This window comes from Staurois parvus, unplaced genomic scaffold (assembly GCF_062004578.1).
Source record: "Staurois parvus isolate SC_StPar_1 unplaced genomic scaffold, SC_StPar_1.0 ptg000758l, whole genome shotgun sequence".
Classification (NCBI taxonomy): domain Eukaryota; kingdom Metazoa; phylum Chordata; class Amphibia; order Anura; family Ranidae; genus Staurois; species Staurois parvus.
In genome coordinates, this window is record NW_028318554.1 from 1,272,501 (window position 1) to 1,285,961 (window position 13,461).

Sequence of the window (13,461 nt, forward strand, 5' to 3'; positions counted from 1 at the left end):
AAATCTTGGCCATAATTTATTCAGTTATCTTTTTAGTAAAAAAAAATATCCCAAATTAGTTTATAACCAAAAATTATAATTTTTAAACATTTTTTTTTACATTTTTATTTTATTTTTTTATATTATTATTTATGTTTTTTTTTTTTTCCTTTTTTTACATACTGTCACTATAGCAGTACAGTGTCACCATGGTGACACTGCACTACTTGTGGGGGGTGATGAAGATGATTTTTTTTTTTTTACACTTATTGCTTTTACACCCATAAAGGCTGTAAAAGCAATCATTTCTCCTTCTCTCTGGCTCCATTTTTGCAGCCATTGAGAAATACTGTGTGAGCTGTGATTGGTCACAGCTTGTCACATGGTACAAGGCTGTTGTGAGTAGCCTTGTACCATGTGACCTCTGTGATCATTCACAGATTTCACACGTAGTAAGCAAGGATGTCAGAAGTGACATCTTGCTTAGTACTCTGCATGTGATCACTGATTGGCCAATCAGTGATCACATGATCGGGACCTCGTACAGAGGTCCCGTACAATGATTGGCGTTCCACTGTGTCCGGAGGACACAGTGAGCACCGGATTGCGGTGCTGCGCGCTCCCAGGGAGTGTGCACAGTCCAAAACGGCGGGCGCTTTTTATGAACGGCAACCTGCCCCTGGACTGCCACCGTCCGTCCGTTTATATACAGCGGCCGGACAGCAAGTGGTTAAGTATGGGGGGTAGGCATTAGTTTAGTGGGACTTCACAAGCCATCTTTAGTCCCCTGATCAAGTGACATTGCAGGTCACATTATCCCAGAGGCGCTCAACCTTTTGAAGAGCAACGGCTACTCAAGTAATTTAATGCCCGGTCATGGCCCACAATGAAATGGTTCTGAATTCTGAATTTTTTATTTTGAATAGCAAAATGAAAATTTTCCTCCTGCAGCCGCTGAATGCCGACCGAGGGAAAGGAGGAGAAGCCAGCTTTTGGTGGTTGCAGGAGAAAAATGGAGAGGACCAGTTCTTGTATATGCCACACAGGCAGCCTAACCTTATGCCAGGCACTATAACAGGGCAATTTCTCAATATGGGGAACTTTCAGATAGCCCAGTCCCTACATACGGTGATCTCCCCAACAGGGCAGTTTGCCCACATGGCAAGCTGTCCACCAGGACAATACAACCACTTTGGCATATTAATACACCCACTATTCACTATATGGCACGGTGAACAAGATATTGCTTCCCTATAAAGGGTTAATATTGGTACTCCAGGTTTTTTTTAAGATATTTGATTACCTTCGCCTACTCCGAACATACATTTTCCTTTAGCTATAAAATAAAGGCATAAATAGTCACTGGCTAACATAAATATTCAATCAACTGTTTATGAATGTTGTCTCCTGAGTGGAAAAACAAATTTGTGGACCTTTAGAGATCCACACGTAGGAGAAAAAAATAAAAAAACAAATAAAAGTAAGCTAGACAACGTTTTACAAAATTGTATCAATAATCACCTGATTGCCATTTTTGCCATCAGTCTGTCTGTCCGTAGATGTTATTCAGAGTCCTAAGTTCCAGTTGGCTCATCCAAAGGAGGAATTCTCATTCAGCTGCATCCACGAGGATTCCAGCTTCACCTACAAATACTGGTACCGGCAAGAAAAAGGGAAAGAACTGGTATTAATTGGCAGAGCCTACAAAACGGAGAAAGCCGAATTCGAGAAGGAATTCCTAAATAAAGGAATGACTATAGAAGCCGATGGAGACATGGAGAGCACCCTGACCATCTCACAGGTGTCTTCAGAAGATAGCTCCGTCTATTACTGTGCCAGCAGCATCCACAGTGGGACAGTGATAGAGGGAGGATGTGTAAAAACCCCACATGCGCATTTTCCTCCAGTATAAAGATCGTCATAGAAGGAGGCGATCAAAACGAAGGTCTCATTAATGCCCCGTACACACTATAAGAAAATTGTACGAAAATTTTCATACAAGGACCGATCGTCCAATAATCGGATCATTAGTACACAGCTTTCGAGTGCCGATCACGACAATTCGTACGACAATATCCAAAGGGACAAGCGCAAACATTTTTCTCCTACGATACCAGATCGTATGATTTTCGTTTAGTCAGTAAATACAATACAAATAAAACGCAATACATGACATCACTTTCGAAATTCTTTTCTTTCATAGGAGAATTTTCATATCTTTAGTAACCTTTTCACTTTCGATGTGAGACTAGCAGGCGAAAAAAAAAACGGCCGATCGTTCCTCCGTTATTCTCATCGTGTGTACGGGGCTTAACCCTTTCCTGCATTCTCATATATATAAAAGTGGAAAAAGCGCCAGAAAAAGTAAAGCCAAATTAACAAAAGCTGCTAAACCTTACCCTTAAATCAAAGGTCATAATAATAAAACAGAAAAAACTTGTATACAGTAACAATTTTTACAAATTATTTACATTAAATTTTTGTTTTACTTAATGCATTTATTATTCATATCTTATTTATAATGCCTAATTACACCAAGTAGGGGGAGAACACACTCAAGCTATTACATTATGTATTTATATATAATTATTTTTTTTATCAACTTGTATACAGTAACAATTTTTACAAATTATTTAAATTACATTTTTGTTTTACTTAACCCTTTTCTGCATTCTCATATATATAAAAGTGGAAAAAGCGCCAGAAAAAATAAACCCAAATGAACAAAAGCTGCTAAACCTTACCCTTAAATCAAAGGTCATAATAATAAAACATAAAAAAGTATCGCTAATTTCAAAATAAATACACAACTTATATTGTGACCTAAAATAAATGTGAACAAAAAATGTCTCTGAGATTTTTTTTTCAGCTGTGAAAAACGTCCATCACCAAAAATAACTGTGCAAAAATGGATAGGATAGTCATAGTTTCCACACTTTATTAATAAAAAAAAATCCCGCGCCAAAAAATATTAAATTCCTAAACCAACGCCACTGCTCTTTGTTGACAAACCATCAAACAAAATTAATAAAAATTAAAAAAAACAGCACAAAAAAAGTATATATTTATAAATAAATAAAATCACAAAACTTAAATGAAAAATATATAAAATAATATGTAAAATAATGTCCAAATAAAAGTGCAAAAAATAAAAATCCCAATAAAAAAAAAAATGAAGATATCCTGAATCCAATGTGTTCCATAGAAATAAATGAAAAAATAAAAATACCAGGATATGTTGGTTACCACGGATGGTGTTAATACACTGAAGTTTTACTTCAGTGTATTAACCACTTGCCTACCAGGCACTTATACCCCCTTCCTTACCAGGCCAATTTTCAGCTTTCAGCGCTGCCGCACTTTGATTGACAATTGCGCGGTCATGCAACATTGTACCCATATGAAATTTTGATCATTTTTTTCTCACAAATAGAGCTTTCTTTTGGTGGTATTTAATCGCCGCTGGGCGCTTTACTTTTTGCGCTATAAATTAAAAAAGTGCAAAAAATTTGAAAAAAAAAAAAAGTTTATTTGTTTCTTTTATAAAATTTTTCAAACAGGTATTTTTTCTCCTTCACTGATTTGCGTTGATGAGGCGGCACTGATGGGCACTGATAGGCGGCACTGATGGGCACTGATAGGCAGCACTAAAGGGCACTGATAGGCAGTACTAATGAGGTGGCACGGATAGGCGGCACTGATAGACAGCACTAATTAGGGGTCACGGATAGGCGGCACTGATATGCAGCACTGATAGGCGGCACTGATAGGTGACACTGATGATGGGTACTGATAGACGGCACTGACTGGCATCACTTCTGGGCACTGACTGGCAGCACTGACTGGCACAACCCCTGGGCACTGACTGGTGGCACTGACTGGCAGCACTGCTGGGCTGCACTGGTGGGTGGCACTGGTGGGTGGGCACAGGTGGGTGGCACTGGTGGGCACAGGTGGGTGGCACTGGTGGGCACAGGTGGGTGGGCACAGGTGGGTGGCACTGCTGGGCACATGTAGGTGGCACTTCTGGGCACAGGTAGGTGGCACTGCAGAGTGGCACAGGTGGGTGCACTGCTGGGCACAGGTGGGGGCACTGCTGGGCACAGGTGGGGGCACTGCTGGGAACGGGTGGGCGGGGCTAGTGGGCGCACTGCTGGGCGGAACTTGCGGGTGTCACTGCTGGGCACCGATCATCAGGGCACTGATCATCAGTGCCCTGATGATCGGTGCCGATCCCCGCTCTGACAACTGCCGGTTCTCGGCAGTACTTTCCTCACGATCTGACAGCGTGAGGAAAGTGCAGCCGAGAACCGGCACTTGCCTTTCCCTGTGATCAGCGTGTCATTGGACACCGCTGATCACGTGGTAAAAGGCCGGTGGGATCTGCCTTTCACCACATCACGTGATCAGCTGTGTCCGTAGGACACAGCGATCACGGAGATCGCCGGGTGCGCGCCCCCTGGGGCGCGCAGGAGAGCGCGTTCTGGGAGGACGTCATATGACGTCCACTCAGAACTGGCCGGCCGCGGTGAAGCCGTCATTCGGCTATGCGCGGTCGGCAAGAGGTTAACACCATCCGTGGTAACCAACATATCCTGGGATTTTTATTTTTTGCACTTATATTTGGACATTATTTTATATATTATTTTATATATTTTTGTGGTTTTATATTTATATATATATATATATATATATATATATATATATCATTTTTTTTTAGCTGTGTTTTTTTATTTTTATAGTTTCCACACAGCCTAGTTGCCTATCCAATACCCTCCTGAATGTCTTGATAATTATCAAGTAAAAATACTCGTCATTAAGAATAACATATGGGTTTTCATGTTATTACTCACACCACTGATTTTGCCCGGGAAGTGTCCCATTTCTTCTCCCTACTGGGGATAGCTGGTCCCCGGGGCCCTCTGAAAATGACAGTGCAGGTCACATGACTGGAATGCAGGAAACACTTGGAATCAGGTCTGGGCTGCCAGGCCAGGAGTGGGAGGAAAAGGATGTCCTCAGTTCCAACAGTAAGTCAGCTGGACACTATGTCAACACAGGTGGTGTCGTTGGTGAAAGATCTGCACATGGGAGTCCCTCCAACATTTCAGCCTCTTGGCAGTAACGTTAGCACCATTCTCGCCAGCTGGGAATCTTACCAACATCCTAGTTCCCCCACAATAATAATAATAATAATAATAATATCATGAAAATAAGTAAGTGGAATACTAAAACTTAAACCATTGTTTATATTACTATATTAAATATTAAACAAATAAATGAACTAGAAAAAGTAATATTAACATTTTATTATTATTATGATTATTATTAATAATCATAATAATAATAATAATAATTGTTGTTGTTCTTCTTCTTCTTCTTCTTCTTTTTCTTCTTCCTATTGTATAGTTTATTTATTTGTTTAATATGAAAAAAGTTTAAGTTTTAATAGTGCTGTTCTCCACTTACCTATGCTAATGTGATTATTATTATTATTACTAATAGTTTTTTTCTGAATAAGAATACATTACATTTTCTTACAAGGATGTAACAGAGGAGCTTAGAAAATCCATATTGTACTGTGTGGAGAGCAGGGGCGGACTGACCATTTGGAAACTCAGGCACTGCCCGAGGGCCCGGGGTCAGTAGGGGGCCCCATGAGATGCCCCTGGTACCTTTTTCATAGGCTTTTTTTGAGTTTGGGCAAGGACACAGGGGCCCCATGATCCCCTATTGCCCTGGGGCCCCATGAGTTGTCAGTCCGCCCCTGGTGGAGAGATTATGCTGACCTGTAAATGTGTTATTTAATATTGTGTTTGTGACTTTTTGTTATTTCCTAAACTGGTTGAACACATGCAGACTACAATCTCAATGTTCAATCTGTTTAAAATTTACCTGTAACTATGTAGTACAAAGTCTTTCCTATATACTTCATTCAATTTACATACAGTATCTAGTAAACCCTCACATTAGAGTAACTACAATGTTATGTTGTTGGAAATATTATTAATAATAAAAATAATAATAATTATTATTATTATTATTATTATTTTTTAATTATTGCTATTATTATTAGTAATAATAATAATAATAATAATATCATGAAAATAAGTAAGTGGAATACTATAACCATTGTTTTTATTATTATATTACATATTAATAAAAAAAAATTACACCCTCTTGTGACAAATTGCCGTAATCTGTTTGATCACTTTTCATTCAGTGTATAGTTATATATAGTTACATACGTAGTTACATACTATTTTACATGAAATAGTTATATAGTTACATACGTAGTTAGATTGAAAAAAAAGACACAAGCCCATCGGGCTCAACCAATACCATAATACCAAATGCCATACAATTACATCATTATCAGTTTATACATCAACATAACCAGGAATGATGAACATTTGTATAAAGCAGAGTACAGCAAAGTGCACACATCAAACAATTAGCACGTCATTTATTATTTATTGTATATTTATCATTATTTGTTTAATTTATTATTTCATTATTGTTATATTATTATATCATTATTATATTATTATTATTTAAAATTATATTATTATCATTATTCCATATTATTATATTATTATTTCATATTAATATTATTATTAATAATAATAATTTTATATATACAGTCATGGCCGAAATTGTTGGCACCCTTGATATTTCTCCAGGAAATCATGTATTTCTCACGAAACGTATTGCATTAACACATGTTTTGCTATACACATGTTTATTCCCTTTGTGTGTATTGGGACAAAACAGAAAAAGGGAGGAAAGAAAGCAAATTCGACATAATGTCACACAAACCTCCAAAAATGGGCTGGACAAAAGTATTGGCACCCTTTCACAACTGCGGATAAATAAGAATGTTACAAGCATGTGATGCTCCTGTAAACTCACCTGGGGCAAGTAACAGGTGTGGGCAATATAGAAATCACACCTGAAAGCAGATAAAAAGGAGAGACGTTCACTTAACCTTTGCATTGTGTGTCTGTCTGTGCCACACTAAGCATGGACAACAGAAAGAGGAGACGAGAACTGTCTGAGGACCTGAGAACCAAAATTGTGGCAAAATATCAACAATCTCAAGGTTACAAGTCCATCTCCAGAGAACTAGATTTGCCTTTGTCCACAGTGCGCAACATTATCAAGAAGTTTGCAACCCATGGCACTGTAGCTAATCTCCCTGGTCGTGGACGGATGAGGAAAATTGATGAAAGATTGCAACGCAGAATAGTCCGGATGGTGGATAAGCAGCCCCAAACATGTTCCAAAGACATTCAAGCTGTCCTGCAGGCTCAGGGAGCATCAGTGTCAGCGCGAACTATCCGTCGACATTTAAATGAAATGAAACGCTATGGCAGGAGACCCAGGAGGACCCCACTGCTGACACAGAGACATAAAAAAGCAAGACTACAGTTTGCCAAAATGTACTTGAGTAAGCCAAAAGCCTTCTGGGAAAACGTCTTGTGGACAGATGAGACCAAGATAGAGCTTTTCGGTAAAGCACATCATTCTACTGTTTACCGAAAACGGAATGAGGCCTACAAAGAACAAAACACAGTACCTACGGTAAAATATGGTGGAGGTTCAATGATGTTTTGGGGTTGTTTTGCTGCCTCTGGCACTGGGTGCCTTGACTGTGTGCAAGGCATCATGAAATCTGAGGATTACCAAAGGATTTTGGGTCGCACTGTAGGGCCCAGTGTCAGAAAGCTGGGTTTGCGTCCAAGATCCTGGGTCTTCCAGCAGGACAATGACCCCAAACATACGTCAAAAAGCACTCAGAAATGGATGGCAAAGAAGCGCTGGAGAGTTCTGAAGTGGCCAGCAATGAGCCCAGATCTAAATCCCATTGAACACCTGTGGAGAGATCTTAAAATTGCTGTTGGGAAAAGGTGTCCTTCCAATAAGAGAGACCTGGAGCTGTTTGCAAAGGAAGAGTGGTCCAAAATTCCGGGTGAGAGGTGTCAGAAGCTTATTGATGGTTATAGGAAGCGACTGATTTCAGTTATGTTTTCCAAAGGGTGTGCAACCAAATATTAAGTTAAGGGTGCCAATACTTTTGTCCAGCCCATTTTTGGGGTTTTGTGTGACATTATGTCATATTTGCTTTTCTGCCTCTGTTTTATATTTGTTCCAATACATACAAAGGGAATAAACATGTGTATAGCAAAACATGTGTTAATGCAATACCTTTTTTGTGTGAAATACTTGATTTTCAGGAAAAATATCAAGGGTGCCAACAATTTCGGCCATGACTGTATATATATATACTGTATATATATATATATATATATATATATATATATATAAAATTTAATTTTCCAAGCTTTATGCGATTATATTTAAATAGGTAGAATAAGACATTGCAATATGTATACAGAGTGTTAATTTGTTTTAACGTACTGCAAAAAAAAAATTCAAAGGTCAATTTATAATTATTCCCATCATTTAAATACAAAGTGCTTACCAAAAGAGAAAAGTTATATGACGAACACATTTTTCTTCCTTTTTAATCTTTCATAGGTGTGTGTTGGGGAATTGAAATAACCCAGAAAAAGATGCTGGTGCTGCCTGCAGGAAAAGAGGTGGTCATTCTCTGTGAGCACAATGACAACACCTATCTGACCATGCTCTGGTACCAGCAGAAGAAAGGACAGGGACTGAAACTTATAACTTACTCAGTCGGAAAGGACAGTAATGACATAGAAGATAAAGAGAATGCAAAAAAATGGACCACGGAGAGACCTGAAATTCTGAAGTATTATTTGAAAATAGCCAACCCAGAAGTTGGGGACTCTGCAGTATATTTCTGTGCAGCCAGTACACAGCCGTGCAGAGCAGGTGAAACATCCACCAAAAAGCTTAATTTAACAGTGCTTAATTACACCAATAGGGGGAGAACACACTCAAGCTTTTAAATTAATTTTTTTTTTTTTTAGCAACTTGTATACAGTAAAAAATGTTACAAATTATTTCAATTAAATTATTGTTTTACTTAATGTATTTATTATTCATGTATTATTTACAATGCTCAATTACACCAAATAAGGGGAGAACACACTCAAGCTATTACATTATTTATTTATTTATATATATTTAATTATTTTTTTATCGACTTGTATACAGTAACAATTTTTACAAATTATTTCAATTAAATTATTGTTTTACTTAATGTATTTATTATTCATGTATTATTTACAATGCTGAATTACCCCAAATAGGGGGAGAACACACTCAAGCTATTACATTTTTTTATATATATATATTTAATTATTTTTTTATCAACTTGTATACATTAACAATTTTTACAAATTATTTAAATAAAATTTTAGTTTTACTTAATGTATTTGCTAATCATGTCTTATTTATAATGCTTAATTACACCAAGCAGGGGGGGAACACACTCAAGCTATTACATTATTTATTTATTTATATTTAATTTTTTTTTTATCAACTTGTATACAGTAACAATTTTTACAAATTATTTAAATAAAATTTTAGTTTTACTTAATGTATTTATTATTCATGTCTTATTTATAATGCTTAATTACACCAAGTAGGGGGAGAACACACTCAAGTTATTACATTATTTATTTATATATAATTATTTTTTATCAACTTGTATACAGTAACAATTTTTACAAATTATTTAAATAAAATTTTTGTTTTATGTAATGTATTTATTATTCATGTCTTATTTATAATGGGGAGAATACACTCAAGCTATTATATATATATATATATATATTTTTTTATTATCAACTTGTATACAGTAAAAAATTTAAAAAATGATTTCAAACTATTCTTTTACTTCATGTATTTATTATCCATGTTTTATTTATAATGCAGTATTCATTTATTTAAATTTAATTATTTTTATTTAATGTTTTTATTATTCGTTTATTATTTATCATGTATTGTTATTTTTTTTTTATTAAATCATTCAAATTAAATTATTTTAATTACTGTGATTTTTTATTTTTAATTAAATAATTAAAATTAAATAATTTTAATGACTATATTGATATTATATTATTATTTGGAGTAAATGATTTTGCACAGTCATTAACAGATCCATTGTGTGAATGTGTTTTTTTATAGGCCGGCCATACATGGGTCGAAATTCGACCAATTTTTTTTGTCCGAATATCCAAAGAATAATCGGCCGATTTTCGCTCTGTTAGTGGGTCAATGGCACCGGCTGATTTTCTTTGCTCCTCCTCTTTTCGGTGATCGGGCATGTTGGAAAATTCGTGAAAAAGGACCGATTTTCGACTCAATGATGGTCAAATCATACAATCATTTTTCCGAAAAGAATAAGCGCATGAGCCATGACCTGGAAGGAACAGAAGTTTCGCCTGTTATATGGGATGAACTTGGTCGGCCGATTTTGAATATCATTGATGGCACTATCGGATTACTGAGCGAACAACGTTTTTGATTTTCGGAAGAAAAATAGTTCGGAATTCGACCCATGTATGGCCTGCATTAGACTGCCCTACAACTAGAAACTGGATTCATAGAGCAAGGGGTGGACTGACAACTCATGATCTGCTGACAGAGACAAGCAACTGCTGGCTCAAGGGGTGCAAGGTGCTAGCTCCTAAATTAACTGATTCCCCGCTGCCCTATAGCAGATATACTGCTACAGGGCGGCAGGAGTGCGCATAATCACGTATTTTGTATTTATATGTGATTTTGCATTTCTGGCTGTCAATCACCGGGTCCCGGTCGGTGATTACCCTCCGGTGTCTGGTCATTACCGAGCATCTCTGACGGGAAGGAAGACTGCTTTGTTTACTAACAGTCCTCCTCCCTGTTGGCTTGGGCACACTGCTCTGGATGGCTGTGCACAGCACAGCCATCCAGAGCAGTGTGCTTACAGTGAAGCACCAACACACAGTTAACCAGTGAAACTTACAGTGAAGCCGGAGGCATTGGCGGGTCCATTAGCATATATGGACTGACATGTAGAGTAGGAGCCATCCAATCAGAGGGCGGGGGCAGTTCCCCTCCGGTGTATGGGGGACAGGCTGGGTCAGGGGCGGACTGACAACTCATGGGGCCCCCGGGCAATAGGGGATCATGGGGCCCCTGTGTCCTTGCCCAAACTCAAAAAAGCCTATGAAAAAGGTACCAGGGGCATCTCATGGGGCCCTCAGGCAGTGCCCGAATTTCCAGATGGTCAGTCCGCCCCTGCATAGAGCATTTTAATTCTCTCCCACCAACCCAACATGCTGGCCAGAGGGGGGGGAGACAAGGTAAAAAAATGGCCTACAGGTCACATTCAGCAGACAGCATCTCCAGCAAATGTGAATGGGGCAACCCCGCAACCGCATGCAATGTACGTGGTTGCGGCGCGGTGCTGCGGCCTTTTTTCGCCTGATTTCCATTTGTCTGGAAGGAGCAGTGCGTGTTCCATGCAGTCATACGCTCAGCTCTATACACGCTACAAATCCCATAGTCCATCTCAGGAGCGAGCAAGAGAGGGTGACTACATTCCTACATACAGAGGGACCATAGAGAACGGAGGTAGCCACCCTCTAACAGGAAGACAGGGAAAAAAGGAATTTGGAGGAGAGCAAGAACTAAAAATACATTCCTGACTTCAAAATAAATCCATCGGCAATATTTGTCGAATGCTTTATTATATTGGTGCAGGTTTGGATATTTTTAGCTCCAATACATTGTGTTAGTCTGGCCATACATTATACAATTTTCTTGAGATTTTTGGTTTAGATTTACCAAAAACCATATAATAGGAGTTCAAACCTAACAACTCTTTCAGTTGTATCCAATTAGGCCGAAGGTAAATCTAAAGGAAATTGGACAGAAAATTGTGTAGTGTATGACCGGCCTTACCTTATTATCTGTTATTAAAGTGTTCCTAAACCCACAACAGTACAATCAGTCTATAGATGCAGTAAAGCACGCTTGTTATACTCACTGTGGAACCTAAGGGGTTAACCCTCTGCATTGTGTAAAAAAGCTGTTTGATCCTGTCTTCTCTGATCCTCTTCTTGTTCATATGTCCACGTTGATCAGACAGTCTGAACTCGTAGCCCTTTTGCACATGCTCAGTTTGGTGTGTATCGCTAGAGTGGTTTTTTTGTTTTTCTTGGGAGAGTGCATGTGATCAGCACAGGCCCAATCAGCGCTGTCCAGACAGAGGTCAGGGGTTCTGCATCCTCCTAGAGAAGAATGAAAACTCCTCCTATAAGCTTTAACCAATGCTTGGCTGAAGTCACAAGACTGCTATATACTGCTGATGAGAAAAGGTATTTAGCAGTTTATATTTACTACAATAATTGCATTTCCATGTTCTGTGTACTGTGGGAGACCAGATATAGTGAATGCAGGGTCCGGGGAGAGCGGATATAGTGAATGCAGGGTCCGGGTAGAGCAGATATAGTGAATGCAGGGTCCGGGGAGACCAGATATAGTGAATGCAGGGTCTGGGAAGACCAGATATAGTGAATGCAGGGTCCTGGGAGAGCAGATATAGTGAATGCGGGGTCCGGGGAGACCAGATATAGTGAATGCAGGGTCCGGAGAGACCTGATATAGTGAATGCAGGGTCCGGGGAGACTGGATATAGTGAATGCAGGGTCCGGGGAGACTGGATATAGTGAATGCAGGGTCCGGGGAGACTGGATATAGTGAATGCAGGGTCTGGGGAGACCAGATATAGTGAGTGCAGGGTCCCGGGAGAGCGGATATAGTGAATACAGGGTCCCAGGAGAGCGGATATAGTGAATGCAGGGTCCTGGGAGACCGGATATAGTGAATGCAGGGTCTGGGGAGATCGGATATAGTGAATGCAGGGTCTGGGGAGACCAGATATAGTGAATGCAGGGTCCGGGGAAAGTGGATATAGTGAATGCAGGGTCCAGGGAGACCAGATATAGTGAATGCAGGGTCCGGGAAGACCAGATATAGTGAATGCAGGGTCCGGGGAAAGCGGATATAGTGAATGCAGGGTCCAGGTAGACCGGATATAGTGAATGCAGGGTCCAGGGAGACCAGCTATAGGGAATGCAGGGTTCGGGGAGAGCAGATATAGTGAATGCAGGATCCTGGGAGACCAGGTATAGTGAATGCAGGGTCCGGGGAAAGCGGATATAGTGAATGCAGGGTCCGGGGAAAGCGGATATAGTGAATGCAGGGTCCGGGGAAAGCGGATATAGTGAATGCAGGGTCCGGGGAGAGCGGATATAGTGAATGCAGGGTCCTGGGAGACCAGATATAGTGAATGCAGGGTCCGGGGAGACCAGATATAGTGAATGCAGGGTCCGGGGAGAGCGGATATAGTGAATGCGGGGTCTGGGGAGACCAGATATAATGAATGCAGGGTCCGGGGAGACCAGATATAGTGAATGCAGGGTCCAGCGAGACCAGATATAGTGAATGCAGGGTCCTGGGAGACCAGATATAGTGAATGCAGGGTCTGGGGACACCAGATAT

The 13,461-nt window shown here is 39.4% G+C and overlaps 2 long non-coding RNA genes across 3 annotated transcripts in view; one reads left to right on the plus strand and one right to left on the minus strand.

Annotated features, from left to right (window-relative positions):
* LOC149444954 (uncharacterized) overlaps window positions 1-1,642 on the minus strand; it is a 6,850-nt gene extending 5,208 nt beyond the window's left edge. The window contains exon 1 of the long non-coding RNA XR_016306508.1: window positions 1,501-1,642. This is a non-coding gene — a long non-coding RNA (uncharacterized LOC149444954). The remainder of the gene's footprint in view (window positions 1-1,500) is intronic.
* Window positions 1-9,339, plus strand: part of LOC149444953 (uncharacterized) — a 56,117-nt gene extending 46,778 nt beyond the window's left edge. For both annotated transcript variants that reach the window (XR_016306505.1, XR_016306506.1), the window contains exon 3: window positions 8,521-9,339. This is a non-coding gene — a long non-coding RNA (uncharacterized LOC149444953). The remainder of the gene's footprint in view (window positions 1-8,520) is intronic.
* The last annotated feature ends 4,122 nt before the right edge of the window (window positions 9,340-13,461 follow it).